The 14,945-nt window shown below is 38.0% G+C and overlaps 1 protein-coding gene across 1 annotated transcript in view; it reads right to left on the bottom strand.

Moving 5' to 3' along the window:
* LOC309835253 (uncharacterized protein) overlaps positions 1–14,945 on the bottom strand; it is a gene marked incomplete at its 5' end in the record, with an annotated part of 90,916 nt that overhangs the window by 29,507 nt on the left and 46,464 nt on the right. The gene's annotated exons all lie outside the window — the stretch shown is intronic.

Here is a 14,945-nt window from a genome sequence, read left to right as displayed (position 1 = left end):
ATTTTAACATATATAGTAGTTCTCAATATTTACAGTGTATTGGAAGCACCATATTAGTCAGGGTACTCCAGAGAAACAGAACCAATAGGAGATATATAATAAATATAATGTAATGTATGTAATTGCTTTAACATATGTAATAGGTATTAAACATATTAAATATTAAATATATCGTATATTAAATATAAGCTGGAAACTAGGAAATCCAGGGGTGTAGTTTGCAGAACTGACGTAAGCCACAGTCAGAGGGCAGGGGATCAGATCAAACACTCAGGCAGAGAGAGCAAATTCTCCTTTCCTCTGACTTTTTATTCTTTTGGGGCCCTCAAGAGATTGGATGAGGCCCACCTACACTGGGGAGGGAAATCTGCTTTACTCCATCTACCAATTCAAATGCTAATCTCATCTGGGAACACCCTCACAGACCCATCCAGAAATAATGTTTAGAAAAATATCTGTGTATCTCAGGATATAGTTGAGTTGACACTTAAAAATTAACCATTACATTCTGCAAACCTTAAAATATACCAATGCCTCAGTCCAACCCCCAGAAATTCATTTTTAATTGGTATAAATTACAGGCTGGGCTTTAAGATTATCAAAAGCTCCCCGGGAGATTTTAATGAATCACCAAAAGTTAAGAACCATTAACATCATAGAACATTCCTTTCTTGATGAGAAATCAAAATGCTTCTCACTTTTAGTGTTGATGCCCTGGGAGAGATATTATCTACCTCTGTAAGGTGCCTTCAGAGTATCCCACTGTACCCCATGTAGTCAGTATTTTCAAACAGGCCACTGCAAACATGTGCCTCCAAGTCTGGTAAAAGTCAATCCAAATATTTTTCCCCAATATGGTAGTAGATGGGCGGAATTTCTTTTATGATCACCACGTTGTATGGTAGGCATAATTATTCCCATGTAGAGGGTGAACTGAGATTCAGAGAAAAATAGGGGTGCATATTGCCACAAAGCTAGCAAATGTAAAAAATTAGGAAAAGGTCAAGTTTTCTGATCCGAGTTAAATAAGTAGTAGGTATCATTATTTTATTTATTCCACAGATACTACTGTCAGGGGTGAGTAGAAAAAAAGCAAATGAATAAAAATGTAGTCAGCCTATGAACGGGAAGATTAGCTAGCATCCTTCACACAAAAGACCTGATACGTATTCGGCCACTAGAGAGGTTTAGTCAGCTGTATTTACAGTCCCATAAATGGAAAGAAGCATCATGACAAAAGGAAATTCTATGAATCCAGGAAAAAACACATCAAATTAAATAAATAATTCACAGGCAGAGCAAAGGTTACAGAGTTGGCTCTGATAACAAAGTATCTAAAATAAGTGGTGATGTGTTTCTCCAACCACACAGGCTGCCAGTCCAGGTGCAAAGGAAAATAAATAAAACTATTATAGATCTAGTAAAAGTTAAACAGACAATAAAAACCAACAATGGGGATGAATTTTAAGTTGGTGATTCTTTGAACAATACTCAAGAGATTTCATTTGCTCTGTTAACACAATGTCAAGTCCATTTTAAAAATAAAAGAACATTTTTCTGCTTGCTAGAGTTTAGACATAAATCCTCAAACTGTATTAAATCAAGGTGCTTCTAGAATCAGAGCTAAAGATCATCAAGGATTATTAAAGAACTATAGTCACTCCCTCATTTTACAGGTGAGAAAACCAAGGTGGTAAATGTGTGATGGGCTTAAAGTCCACATGATTCCCATCAGTGGCCAAGACAAGATTAGAGTGCAGGTCTCCCATTTCCTCTTCACTTAATTATTCATCATTCTTTAGTCATTTTGAGCACAACTAGTGCACTGCTGTTTGAAACCTGACCTTTCCAATGGCAGTCAAAATGCCATACTTTAATAGTGCTTCCACTGTCTTTGATCAGAATATTAAATAACTGGCAATCACGTTCTGAGCTTCTTTCCAGATGAATTATACGTTAAGCTCTATTTCAATATTGATTTGTAATATACTTTAAAGCATGTTGATCTTCCTCTGGTCTCTTCTTACAGTTCTGAGCTACATGAATGCTAGAGTTCCTAAAATTTGTGATTTTCTGAATGGCCATCTCTACTATGTCCACCAACCCAACAACAGTCACTGCTTGTTGCTAGACAGAAAAAAAAAGTTAATAAATTTACAAATGAAATCCTGTGTTCGTTTTTTTTAATGAAAAACAGAAACCTATTTCATTTAGAATCTAAACCCTAGAAGCATACACAGGGCTTAAAGAAATGTATGATTCTTCTATGGAATATTGGAGAATTCTTGTTTGATCAATGGAAGCACATCGTTAGTTTACTCAGGTCCCTAAAAAGGCGGAGGACCTCACTTAAAAGAAACAAGTGACTATCTTAGTTAATGTAAATAGAAATGCATTTCCAGCTTATTTATGGTTGTTCATTTCTATACCATACAGTGGTCTGTTTCTCAGGATATCAGTATAAAAGGCAAACTGATAGGTGAGAAGGGTAAGTGGTATAATAAAAAAGTTAAAAGCATGGGCTACATGACATGGACAAGTTACTCAGCCTTTCTAATCTTCCATATGCACATCTATAAAACAGGGAATAAAACATATTACAAAGAGATATGCTTCTCCTCCCACCATGCTTTGGCCTTCACATGTTTGGGAGGCATAGGAGATCCAGTGCCTTTCCCCTCCATCCTATTCTTGGAAGAGGAATTGTTAATGTTATTGGTCAGTAACCAGAACATCTATGGAGCAATGGGTAGAATTATTACATTTGAAAGGGACAAACGTGTCACATGGTTCTGTCCCAGTAGCTCAGCTTATGATTCACAGAATAAGGCATGTTAGCTTAAGCATGTCCCATGACCTAGTCATCTGTGATTTGGGGGCGAGAGAGAGAGAAGGAAAGCCTCTATTAGAATTCCAAAATGAAGTAACAGCGACTAGCTCACTAGTAATAAATAATACTTTGGTCTTTTCTGATGATCGTTTCCTGTGTATGGATCCCTTGGCAGGAAACTTAACCACCCACTTCAGAGGTCTGTTATGAAGTCCGATATGGTATAAAAAGTGCACAGTGCAGTGCCTCATAGGCAATAAGCTGTCAAAGAATATTATCTAGATGACCTTGGATTTGCACTTAAATGTTTGTTATTAAATCAGTTTGCATGGGACTAGTATCCAGAGCCTCAGGATAAAGTAGATTCATGTGAGTTAATAAATGAAAAGCTCTCTGAAATTCTAGATGGCAGGTCTTGCTAACTCAGGTATGTGGAAGCTGGTGGCTGGGCGTTCCCTCAGGACACGTGTTTTGATGGAATGAGGACTCAGGGTGTAGAAACCAGCTTGGCAGTGGATGGTAAACCACTGCCCAGCACATGCTGCCTCCTGTTAAACAGAAGGCTCTCATGCAAATTGCTTTCTGAATCGTTAGCTGTCGGCAAACCTCATCTCTCCTCCTGCAGCTGTTCTTTCTGATTTTGCCTGCAAACTTTTCATATTGGGCAGGCTCCCAAGCCAAACAAGTTGTCCCTCTGCAGGCTTTGTTCCTGGGGGCGAGAAGTGAACCTCACAGATAAGTTAAAGTAAGGATGCACCATGGACTAATACACACTGAAGGAACAGACTCCTTTAAGCTAAGGTGATGAATGCCTTTGAAAGTAATTTTCATGCAGCTTCCTGTGAGAATGTCAGCCAGGCTCCAGAAGTTATATGCTGCAATTTTAAAATTATCTGCCTCTGTAGACTTTTAAAGCTTCTATCAGCTAAGAAGTATCTTTTTTAAAAAAGAAAATATTTTTATACAATTTTAAAGACTACTTTCCATTTATTACAAAATATTGACTATATTCCCCCTGTTGTATAATACATCCTGGAGCCTACTTTACACCCAATAGTTTGTACTTCCCACTCCCCAATTCCAACTCTTAAATTGCCTTTCCCCCCTCCCCCACTGGCAATTACTAGTTTGTTCTCTATATCTGTGAGTCTGCTTCTTTTATGTTATATTCACTAGTTTGTTTTATTTCTTAGATTCCACATATAAGCGGTATCATACAGTATTTACCTTTCTCTGTCTGACTTGTTTCTCTTAGAATAATGCCCTCCAAGTCCATCCATGTTGCTGCAAATGGCAAAATTAATTTCATTCTTTTTTATGGCTGAGTAGTATTTATATATATATATGTATGCAAATATATAAATTTAAATTATATATATTACTATATATATATATATATATATAAAATCTTCTTTATCCATTGATCTGTTGATGGACACTCAGGTTGTTTCCACGTCTTGGCAATCGTAAATAACGCCGCTATGATGCTACGAACATTGGGGTGCATGTATCTTTTTGAATTATAGTTTTGTCTGGATATATGCCCAGGAGTGGGATTGCTGGATCATATGGTAATTCTATTTTTAGCTTTTGAGGGACCTCCATACTGTTTTCCACAGTGGCTGTACCAATTTATTACATTCCCACCAGAGGAATGTGTGGGAAATCCCTGTACCTTGTGCTCAATTTTACTGTGAACCTAAAACTTAATTAATTAATTAATTCCCAGCAGCATCAGCAAATAAGACCATGCATTTTTTTAAAAATCTTTTTTTAAGGCATCGTAAATATTTGCTGAATAAAATGAGAAACTCTATCTCGATTGGGTGGATTAAATCAGCAGAAACTAAGCTTCACCTGTGATTTTAGCACCTGAACTGGTTGAGAAATTCAAAGCAGGACAGGCACAAGTCCTCTCTGAACAAGGTAAGGTACAAGAAAAGGAAGGATGGATGTTGTAGGCAAATCATAACACTCTATCATGGCTAAATATAATATCAGGAATTAAATAACTTGAAATCATATAAAAGTTTCCTTTATTCGTATGCCCCCTCCCGCATAAAGTGGAAGGTGAGCACAAATGTAAATCAAGCAGGCAGAGGCTCCCACTATCTTATATATGAAATCAAAATTTTAAAGTGTTTTCTTCAGAATCCCTTTTGCCTGGGTGCAGAAGGAAAAGTAGCTGATCAGTGCACCCAAAGGTAAAATGAAAAATAGTAAAAGAAAGTTTTTCTACATTTTTGAATTTAAAATCTGAAATATATTTAACATTCTTATTTATACCCATGTACCTGAAAAACCAAAATTAAAATTAAATTGTATTAGAGCAGAGGAGCAAAAATTTCCAGCCAATCCAAAGGTTAAGTGGTGCCTGATACACTGTTTGAATAAAGTTACGAATCCATATCCAGACTCAGCTAGAAAATTAAAGCGTGCTGTGATCACTCGGTACGAAGAGGGGTCATGGCAATTGATTTTACTTATACACACTTTCATACATAATAATTTATCAAATTTGTCCTATGCCACTTTCCATGCTTATTTAATCCTCATTTAATCTCTACCAAATGAATACTGTGAAACATGTTTAATCATTACTCCCATTTCCAAGATGTGGAAACTGAGGCAGGAAGTAAGGTACATCAAAATTCAGAAAGTTTGTCACTCCAAATATATCCAGGTCTAGCTCTTTAACCTGTATAATAGTCTTTTTCTCTTTTCCTTGCCATGTGAACGTTTCATCTTCTCCCACTGTCAAATTCAAGTTTTAACTCTAACCTCTCTTGACCTCCGCTATCCACTGAAGGATGCCTTCTGGCTTCCTAGAAAAGCTTCACCATTCTTAGCAGAGTACTTGAGATCTAGCAGGTGCTTTGTTAAGTGAATGAGTTAATAAACATATAAGAGAGCATTCAAATTGCCATTTAAGGGATGGAGAAACAGGCTCTGAAAGATTAAGTAACTTCCTTCATGTAAGGGGTCAAGCTGGAATTCAGATTCTAAAGCCCAAGTGATCATCCTCAGAAAAATCTAAGTTATCTTCATTGGGATAGAATATGCTCAGTCTATATCCCTCACTAGACTCTAAGGAACAAGAAGGTAGTACTAGGTACCTAATGCACTTCATTTTGGGTAAATTTTTCATTTATGCAAAAATACGTGTGTAAAGATAGACTAAAGCCTTAAGCTTTCCCTGCTGGATTCCCTGCTCAACTGTGAGTACTCCTGTGATGAAAACTCGCCTAACACACTGAATGACCTCGACCAAGCAGCTTTCCTTTACAGCCTCCATTTTCTTTTCTGTAAAATACTGTTGACAGGACATGTTCCACCTGCCTCACAGAAATGCGTTTATAAAGCACTTTGGAAAGCATGAAGCTTTCTTCAAAAGCAAGCAAGTATTTTAAATGTCATTATTATAGGACTCCTTAAAAGGAGCCTTTTATGGTGGAAAGAAACCTTAGCTTATCAATTGTGCAACTCAACCACAGAAAATTTAAGGCGGAAAATGCATGACACAATAATAATTCCAAATAAATCCTTCTAATAGTTAAGTAAAGAGAAGTCAAAATTCTTCTCTGGACTATTTTGATTTCATACAAAGGGCATCCCTTTAGAAGTTATGGAAGTTCAGATACAGAGCCTCAAACTCTAGATTGCAATGCGACATTTGTTTCTGAACTTCTGCTGCCAGTCTTGCTAACAGTTCACTTGCAATGTAATATATTACTGCATTTCATTTCTAGGCAAGAACATTATTTACTCACAGGAGAAATACTTTCCTGAGGAAAGACTGTCTTTGGAAACTTTCAAGGACATCTGAGAAATGCTTCAGCCCAAGCCACAAAATTATGAGCATGCTTTTGTGCCTCTCTGTTCCCAGGGCACCATTTTTAGAAATCTTTCATTTAAGTTTATTGCAAGCATCCATCTTCCCTTTCCAGAAAAACTAGCAATTAACACAACTTCATTGATTTCCAGTTTTTCTAGGTGTCATTTCATAATGCATATATTGTAAGCAGTTCACATCATCATTTTCATCGCTTTCAACATGTTCCATGTTGTCTCCCTACCTGAATTGTGACTTTTTGTATGGAAAGTTTATCACTTGCATCTTACTTTGAATAAATCTGAAATCAACATTCAGTACTATTTAATTATTTTTATTTTCTTCAGTATGTTTCTAACTTAGCAAACTATGGGTAAAAATGCCATGTAACAATATGTAATATTTACATAGAGCCCATGTAGTGAACATAGTCCTAAACTCTTACCAAATCCTCACCAGACCCTATAAAGTAGGTACTATTAACCCTGTCATTTGATAGATGAGAAAACTGATGCATAAACTGGTTAAGTAACCTGTCTGAGGTCAGAAAGCTAGTGATTACTTTCCCCATCACCGCCATTGTTTAGTTAATGAGTCCTTCCCATCTCAGTTCAAATGGCACTGACACAAAAAAGCCTTTCTTTGACCTCTTGAAAATACTGGGTCTCGTTGCTTTTACAGCATCATATGTTTATTATTCATTTCACATATTTGTGTGATTATCTAATTATATTTGAACGTATTTTTCCTAAGGGTAACTCTAGTCCAGCTGTGCTTTCCAAATTATGAAATCCGGGACTACGTGGGCTATGTCTGTTTTGCTTATTACTGTACTTTCAGTATTTGGTGCATGGTAAGTATTCAGGAAATGTGATGGATGGATGAATACAGGACTTTGTAAGGACAAATAAATAAATGACTGGATCAGTAAATTTGGTTGATCATAACATAAACAACAGTGCCATGTTAAAATTTTTCTCTGGGTCTATACACAAACTCTTCTCAGACAGGGTTCCTGTTTGCTGTCTACACTGCCAGTTGGAAGAGAAAAAAGCCAATCAAGGTCTGACTGTCATTATGTGTACAGGCTGAAGCTGATGCATTAGGTTGAGAGACAGGGTGATTTAGGAATAATTTTACTTCTGGCTGAACTATATACAGAACCAAGTCTTACATAATAAAAAAAAATCTACTTTTAATATGTTTGTGTGAAGAATGAAATAGGAGCATCAAGCCCATTAATTGTGATATTCAATTATATTGTCCCATTTCCACATTCATTTCCATGAATTTGGATGCCTTTAGGTCAAGCTAACCCAAGCATTTACACCACCATGATAAATAGTGAAATATCAATGGATACACAGAAAGAAAATTTCCCAAATTTAGCAGAGAACACATTAGCATGAACTTGTAAATCTGACATTCAAGTTCATTGGTGCGCAGAGAACCAAGTGACTTTTGTTAAAGTAGGAAATTTTATGACTATGTGAGGAGGTGAACATTGAGAAAGTGCTCCCTATTTTAAAACCAGGACATTAGAAATATTTTAATGAATTTATTTTTTGCACATCTGCCATCTAGGTGACAGTAAAACTCAATATTTATACATCAGATTTTTAAAACATTGTGCATATATACTGTATACTGCTACAGAATATAAGTTGCCCCCAAATCTCCAAGATACAATATGGGATCAAACAAACAAACAGAATGACAAGAAAAACCAACTGTAATATTTTGACACCTCTTAATTATTAAATAATTATGTTTAGAGAAATAAAAGTTAAAAAATTGTGCTCTGAAGAGTATTTAAAATAGGAATGAACCTTCAAGATGGCAGAGGAGTAAGACGTAGAGATCACCTTCCTCCCCACAAATACATCAGAAATACATCTACATGCGGAACAACTACAGAACACCTACTGAACGCTGGCAGAAGACCTCAGACTTCCCAAAAGGCAAGAAACTCCCCACGTACTTGGGTAGGGCAAAAGAAAAAAGAAAAAACAGAGACAAAAGAATAGGGATGGGACCTGCACCTTTGGGAGGGAGCTGTGAAGGAGGAAAAGTTTCCACACACTATGAAGCCCCTTCACTGGTAGAGACAGGGAGCAGTGGGTGGGGGGAAGCTTTGGAGACACGGAGGAGAGCACGGCAACAGGGGTGCGAAGGGCAAAGCGGAGAGCATCCCGCACAGATCGGTGCCGACCAGCACTCACCAGCCTCAGAGGCTTCTCTGCTCACCTGCCAGGGCAGGTGGGGGCTGGGAGCTGAGGCTCAGGCTTCAGAGGTGAGATCCCAGGGAGAGGACTGGGGTTGGCTGCGTGAACACAGCCTGAAGGGGGCTAGTGTGCCACAGCTAGCTGGGAGGGAGTCCAGGAAAATGTCTGGATCTGCCTAAGAGGCAAGACACCACTGTTTCGGGGTGCGCAAGGAGAGGGGATTAATAAAGCACTGCCGAAACGAGCTCCAGAGATGGGCGTGAGCAGCGGCTATCAGCGCGGATCCCAGAGACAGGCATAAGATGCTAAGGCTGCTGCTGCAGCCACCAAGAATCCTGTGTGAAGGCACAAGCCACTGTCCACACTTCCCCTCCCGGGAGCCTTTGCAGCCCGCCATTGCCAGGGTCCCAAATTCCAGGGACTTCCGCGGGAGAACGCCTCAGGCTGGTGCAACATCACGCTGGCCTCTGCTGCGGCAGGCTCGCCCCGCACTCCGTACCCCACCCTCCCCCCGGCCTGAGTGAGCCAGAGCCACCGAAGCAGCTGCTCCTTTAACCCTGTACTGTCTGGGTGAAGAAAAGACGCCCTCAGGTGACCTACACGCAGAGGTGGGGCCAAATCCAAAGCTGAGCCCCAGAAGCTGTGAGAACAAAGAAGAAAAAGGGAAATCTATCCCAGCAGTGGAATACCTGAATAGACAATGAATCATCCCAAAATTGAGGCGGTGGACTTTCTGTGATTTTGTCTGTATAGCTTTGCTTATACCATTTGTCCTATGGTTCTGTCTGTACGTCTTTTGTTTTTCTGTTTTTTAGTATAGTTTATAGTGCTTGTTATCATTGGTGGATTTCTTTTTTGGTTTGGTTGCTCTCTTCTTTCTTTCTTTTTTAAAATTACTTAATTTTAAAAAATTTTTTTATTTTAATAACTTTATTTTATTTATTTTTTACTTTCTTTCTTTTTTTCTCCCTTTTGTTCTGAACCGTGTGGCTGACAGGGTCTGGGTGCTCTGAAGGGTGTCAGGCCTGTGCCTCTGAGGCAGGAGAGCCAAGTTCAGGACACTGGTCCACGAGAGACCCCCCCAGCACCACGTAATATCAAAAGGCGAAAGCTCTCCCAGAGATCTCCATCTAAACGCTAACACCCAGCTCCACTCAACGACCAGCAAGCTACAGTGCTGGAAACCCTATGCCAAACAACTAGCAAGAGAGGAACATAACCCCACCCATTAGCACACAGGCTGCCTAAAATCATAATAAGGTCACAGACACCCCAAAACAGACCACAGGATGCAGTCCTGCACACCTGAAAGACAAGATGCAGCCTCATCCACCAGAACACAGGCACCACTCCCATCCACCAGGAAGCCTACACAACCCACTGAACCTACCTTAGCCATTGGGGGCAGACACCAAAAACAGCAGGAACTACGAACCTGCAGCCTGCAAAAAGGAGACCCCAAACACAGTAAGTTAAGCAAAATGAGAAGACAGAGAAATACACAGCAGATGAAGGAACAAGGAAAAAACCCACCAGACCAAACAAATGAGGAGGAAATAGGCAGTCCACCTGAAAAAGAACTCAGAGTAATCATAGTAAACATGAGCCAAAAGCTTGGAAATAGAATGGAGAAAATACAATAAACGTTTAACAAGGACCTAGAAGAACTAAAGAGCAAACAAACAATGATGAAGAACACAATAAATGAAATTAAAAATTCTCTGTAAGGAATTAATAGCAGAATAACTGAGGCAGAAGAACAGAAAAGTGACCTGGAAGATAAAATAGTAGAAATAACTACTGCAGAGCAGAATAAAGAAAAAAGAATAAAAAGAATTGAGGACAGTCTCAGAGACCTCTGGGACAACATTAAATGCACCAACATTCGAATTATAGGGGTCGCAGAAGAAGAAGAGAAAAAGAAAGGAACTGAGAAAATATTTGAGGAGAATACAGTTGGAAACTTCCCTTATATGGGAAAGGAAACAGGCAATCAAGTCCAGGAAGCGCAGACAGTGCCATACAGGAAATATCCAAGGAGAAACATGCCAAGACACATATTAATCAAACTATCAAAAATTAAATACAAAGAACAAACATTAAAAGCAGCAAGGGAAAACAACAAATAACATACAAGGGAATCCCCATAAGGTTAACAACTGACCTTGCAGCAGAAACTGCAAGCCAGAAGGGAGTGGCAAGACATATTCAAAGTGATGAAAGGGAAAAACCTACAACCAAGATAATTCTACCCAGCAAGGATCTCATTCAGATTTGACGGAGAAATTAAAACCTTTACAGATAAGCCAAGGCTAAGAGAATTCAGCACCACAAAACCAGCTTTATTACAAATGCTAAAGGAAATTCTCTAGATAGGAAACACAAGAGAAGGAAAAAAACCTCCAATAACAAACCCAAAAGAAATAAGAAAATGGGAATAGGAACATACATATCAATAACTACCTTAAATGTAAATGAATTAAATGCTCCAACCAAAGGACATAGACTGGCTGAATGGACACAAAAACAAGACCCCTATATATGCTGTCTACAAAGGAACCACTTCAGACACATACTAGGGACACATACAGACTGAAAGTGAGGGGATGGAAAAAGATATTCCATGCAAATGGATATCAAAAGAAAGCTGGAATAGCAATTCTCATATCAGACAAAATAGACTTTAAAATAAAGACTATTACAAGAGACAAAGAAGGACACTACATAAGGATCAAGGGATCAATCCAAGAAGAAGATATAACAATTGTAAATATTTATGCACCTAAAATAGGAGCACCTCAATACATAAGGCAAATGCTAACAGCCATAGAAGGGGAAATCAACAGTAACACAATCATAGGAGGGGACTTTAACACCCCACTTTCACCAAAGGACAGATCATCCAAAATGAAAATAAATAGGGAAAGACAAGCTTTAAATGACACATTAAACAAGATGGACGTAATTGATATTTATAGAACATTCCATCATAAAGAACAGAATACACTTTCTTCTCAAGTGCTCATGGAACATTCTCCAGGATAGATCATATACTGACTTGTCACAAGTCAAGCCCTGGTACATGTAAGAAAATTAAAATCGTACCAAGTACCTATTCTGACCATAATGCTACAAGACTAGCTATCAATTACAGGAAAAAAACTGTAAAAAATACAAAAACATGGAGGCTAAACAATATGTTACTAAATTACCAAGAGATCACTAAAGAAATCAAAAAATACCTAGAAACGAATGACAATGAAAACACGATGACGCAAAACCTACGGGATGCTGCAAAAGCAGTTGTAAGAGAGCAGTTTATAGCAATACAAGCCTACCTCAAGATGGAAGAAACAACTCAAATAAACAATCTAACCTTACACTTAAAGCAAATAGGAAAAGAAGAACAAAAAAACCTCCAAAGTTAGCAGAAGGAAAGAAATCATAAAAATCAGATCAGAAATAAATGAAAAACAAATGAAGGAAACGAGAGCAAAAATCAATAAAACTAAAAGCTGGTTCTTTGAGAAGATAAACAAAATTGATAAACCATTAGCCAGACTCATTCAGAAAAAAAGGAAGAAGACTCAAATCAATAGAATTAGAAATGAAAAAGGAGAAGCAACAACAGACACTGCAGAAATACAATGGATCATGAGAGATCACTACAAGCAACTCTATGCCAATAAAATGGACAACCTGGAAGAAACACACAAATTCTTAGAAATGCACAACCTTCTGAGACTGAACTAGGAAGAAATAGAAAATATAAAGACACCAATCAGAAGCACTGAAATAGAGACCATGATTAAAAATCTTCCAACAAAAGCCCAGGACCAGATGGCTTCACAGGCGAGTTCTAGCAAACATTTAGAGAAGAGCTAACACCTATCCTTCTCAAACTCTTCCAAAACATAGCAGAGGGAGAAACATTCCCAAACTCATTCTACGAGGCCACCATCACCCTGATACCAAAACCAGACAAAGATGTCACAAAGAAAGAAAACTACAGGCCAATATCACTGATGAACATAGATGCAAAAATCCTCAACAAAATACTAGCAAACAGAATCCAACAGCACATTAAAAGGATCCTACACCATGATCAAGTGGGGTTTATCCCAGGAATGCAAGGATTCTTCAATATATGCAAATCAATCAATGCGATAAACCATATTAACAAACTGAAGGAGAAAAGCCGTATGATCATCTCAATAGATGCAGAAAAAGCTTTCAACAAAATTCAACAACGATTTATGATAAAAACCCTCCAGAAAGTAGGCATAGAGGGAACTTGCCTCAACATAATAAAGGCCATATATGACAAACCCACAGCCAACACCGTTTTCAATGGTGAAAAACTGAAACCATTTCCTCTAAGATCAGGAACAAGACAAGGTTGTTCACTCTCACCACTATTATTCAACATAGTTTTGGAAGTTCTAGCCACAGAAATCAGAGAAGAAAAAGAAATAAAAGGAATCTGAATTGGAATAGAAGAAGTAAAGCTGTCACTGTTTGCAGATGACATGATACTATACATAGAGAATCCTAAAGATGCACCAGAACACTACTAGAGTTAATCAATGAATTTGGTTATATAGCAGGATACAAAATAAATGAACAGAAATCTCTTGCATTCCTATACACTAATAATGAAAAATCTGAAACACAAATTAAGGAAACACTCCCATTTAACACTGCAACAAAAAGAATAAAATACCTAGGAATAAACCTACCTAAAGAGACAAAAGACCTTTATGCAGAAAACGGTAAGACACTGAGGAAAGAAATTAAACATGATACAAACAGATGGAGAGATATACCATGTTCTTGGATTGGAAGAATCAACATTGTGAAAATGACAATACTACCCACAGCAATCTACAGATTCAATGCAATACCTATCCAACTACCAACGGCATTTTTCACAGAATTAGAACAAAAAATTTCACAATTTGTATGGAAACACAAAAGACCCTGAATACCAAAAGCAACCTTGAGAAAGAAAAACAGAGCTAGAGGAATTACAATCCCAGGCCTCAGACTATATTACAAAGGTACAGTAACCAAGACAGTATGGTACTGGCACAAAGACAGAAATATACATCAATGGATCAGGATAGAAAGCCCAGAGAGAAACCCACGCACATATGGTCACCTTATTTTTCATAAAGGAGGCAAGAATATACAATGGAGAAAAGACAGCCTCTTCAATAATGGCGCTGGGAAAACTGGACAGCTACATTTAAAAGAATGAAATTAGAACACTCCCTAACACCATACACAAAAATAAATTCAAAATGGATTAAAGACCTAAATGTAAGACCAGACGCTATAAAACTCTTAGAGGAAAACAGGCAGAATACTCTATGACATAAATCACAGCAAGATCCTTTCTGACCCACCTCCTAGAGAAATGGAAATAAAAACAAAAATAAACAAATGGGACCTAATGAAACTTAAAAGCTTTTGCACAGCAAAGGAAACCATAAACAAGATGAAAAGACAATCCTGAGAATGGGAGAAAATATTTGCAAATGAAGAAACTGACAAAGGATTAATCTCAAAATATACAAGCAGCTCATGCAGCTCAACATCAAAAAAACAAACAAGCCAATCCCAAAATGGGCAGAAGCCCTAAACAGACATTTCTCCAAAGAAAATATACAGATTGACAACAAACCCATGAAAGGATGTTCAACATCACTAATCATTAGAGAAATGCAAATCAAAAGTGCAATGAGGTATCACCTCACACCGGTCAGAATGGCCATCATCAAAAAAATCTACAAACAATAAATGCTGGAGAGGGTGTGGAGAAAAGGGAACACTCTTGTACTGTTGGTGGGAATGTAAATTGATACAGTCACTATGGAGAACGGTATGTCGGGTCCTTAAAAAACTAAAAATAGGACTACCATACGACCCAGCAATCCCAGTGCTGGGCATATAACCTGAAAAAATCATCATTCAAAAAGAGACATGTACCAGAATGTTCTTTGATGCTCTATTTACAATAGCCAGGACATGGAAGCATCCTAAGTGTCCAGCGACA

This window comes from Grampus griseus (genome assembly GCF_964374135.1).
Source record: "Grampus griseus genome assembly, chromosome: 17".
Classification (NCBI taxonomy): domain Eukaryota; kingdom Metazoa; phylum Chordata; class Mammalia; order Artiodactyla; family Delphinidae; genus Grampus; species Grampus griseus.
This window is presented reverse-complemented; position numbering and strand designations above follow the sequence as displayed.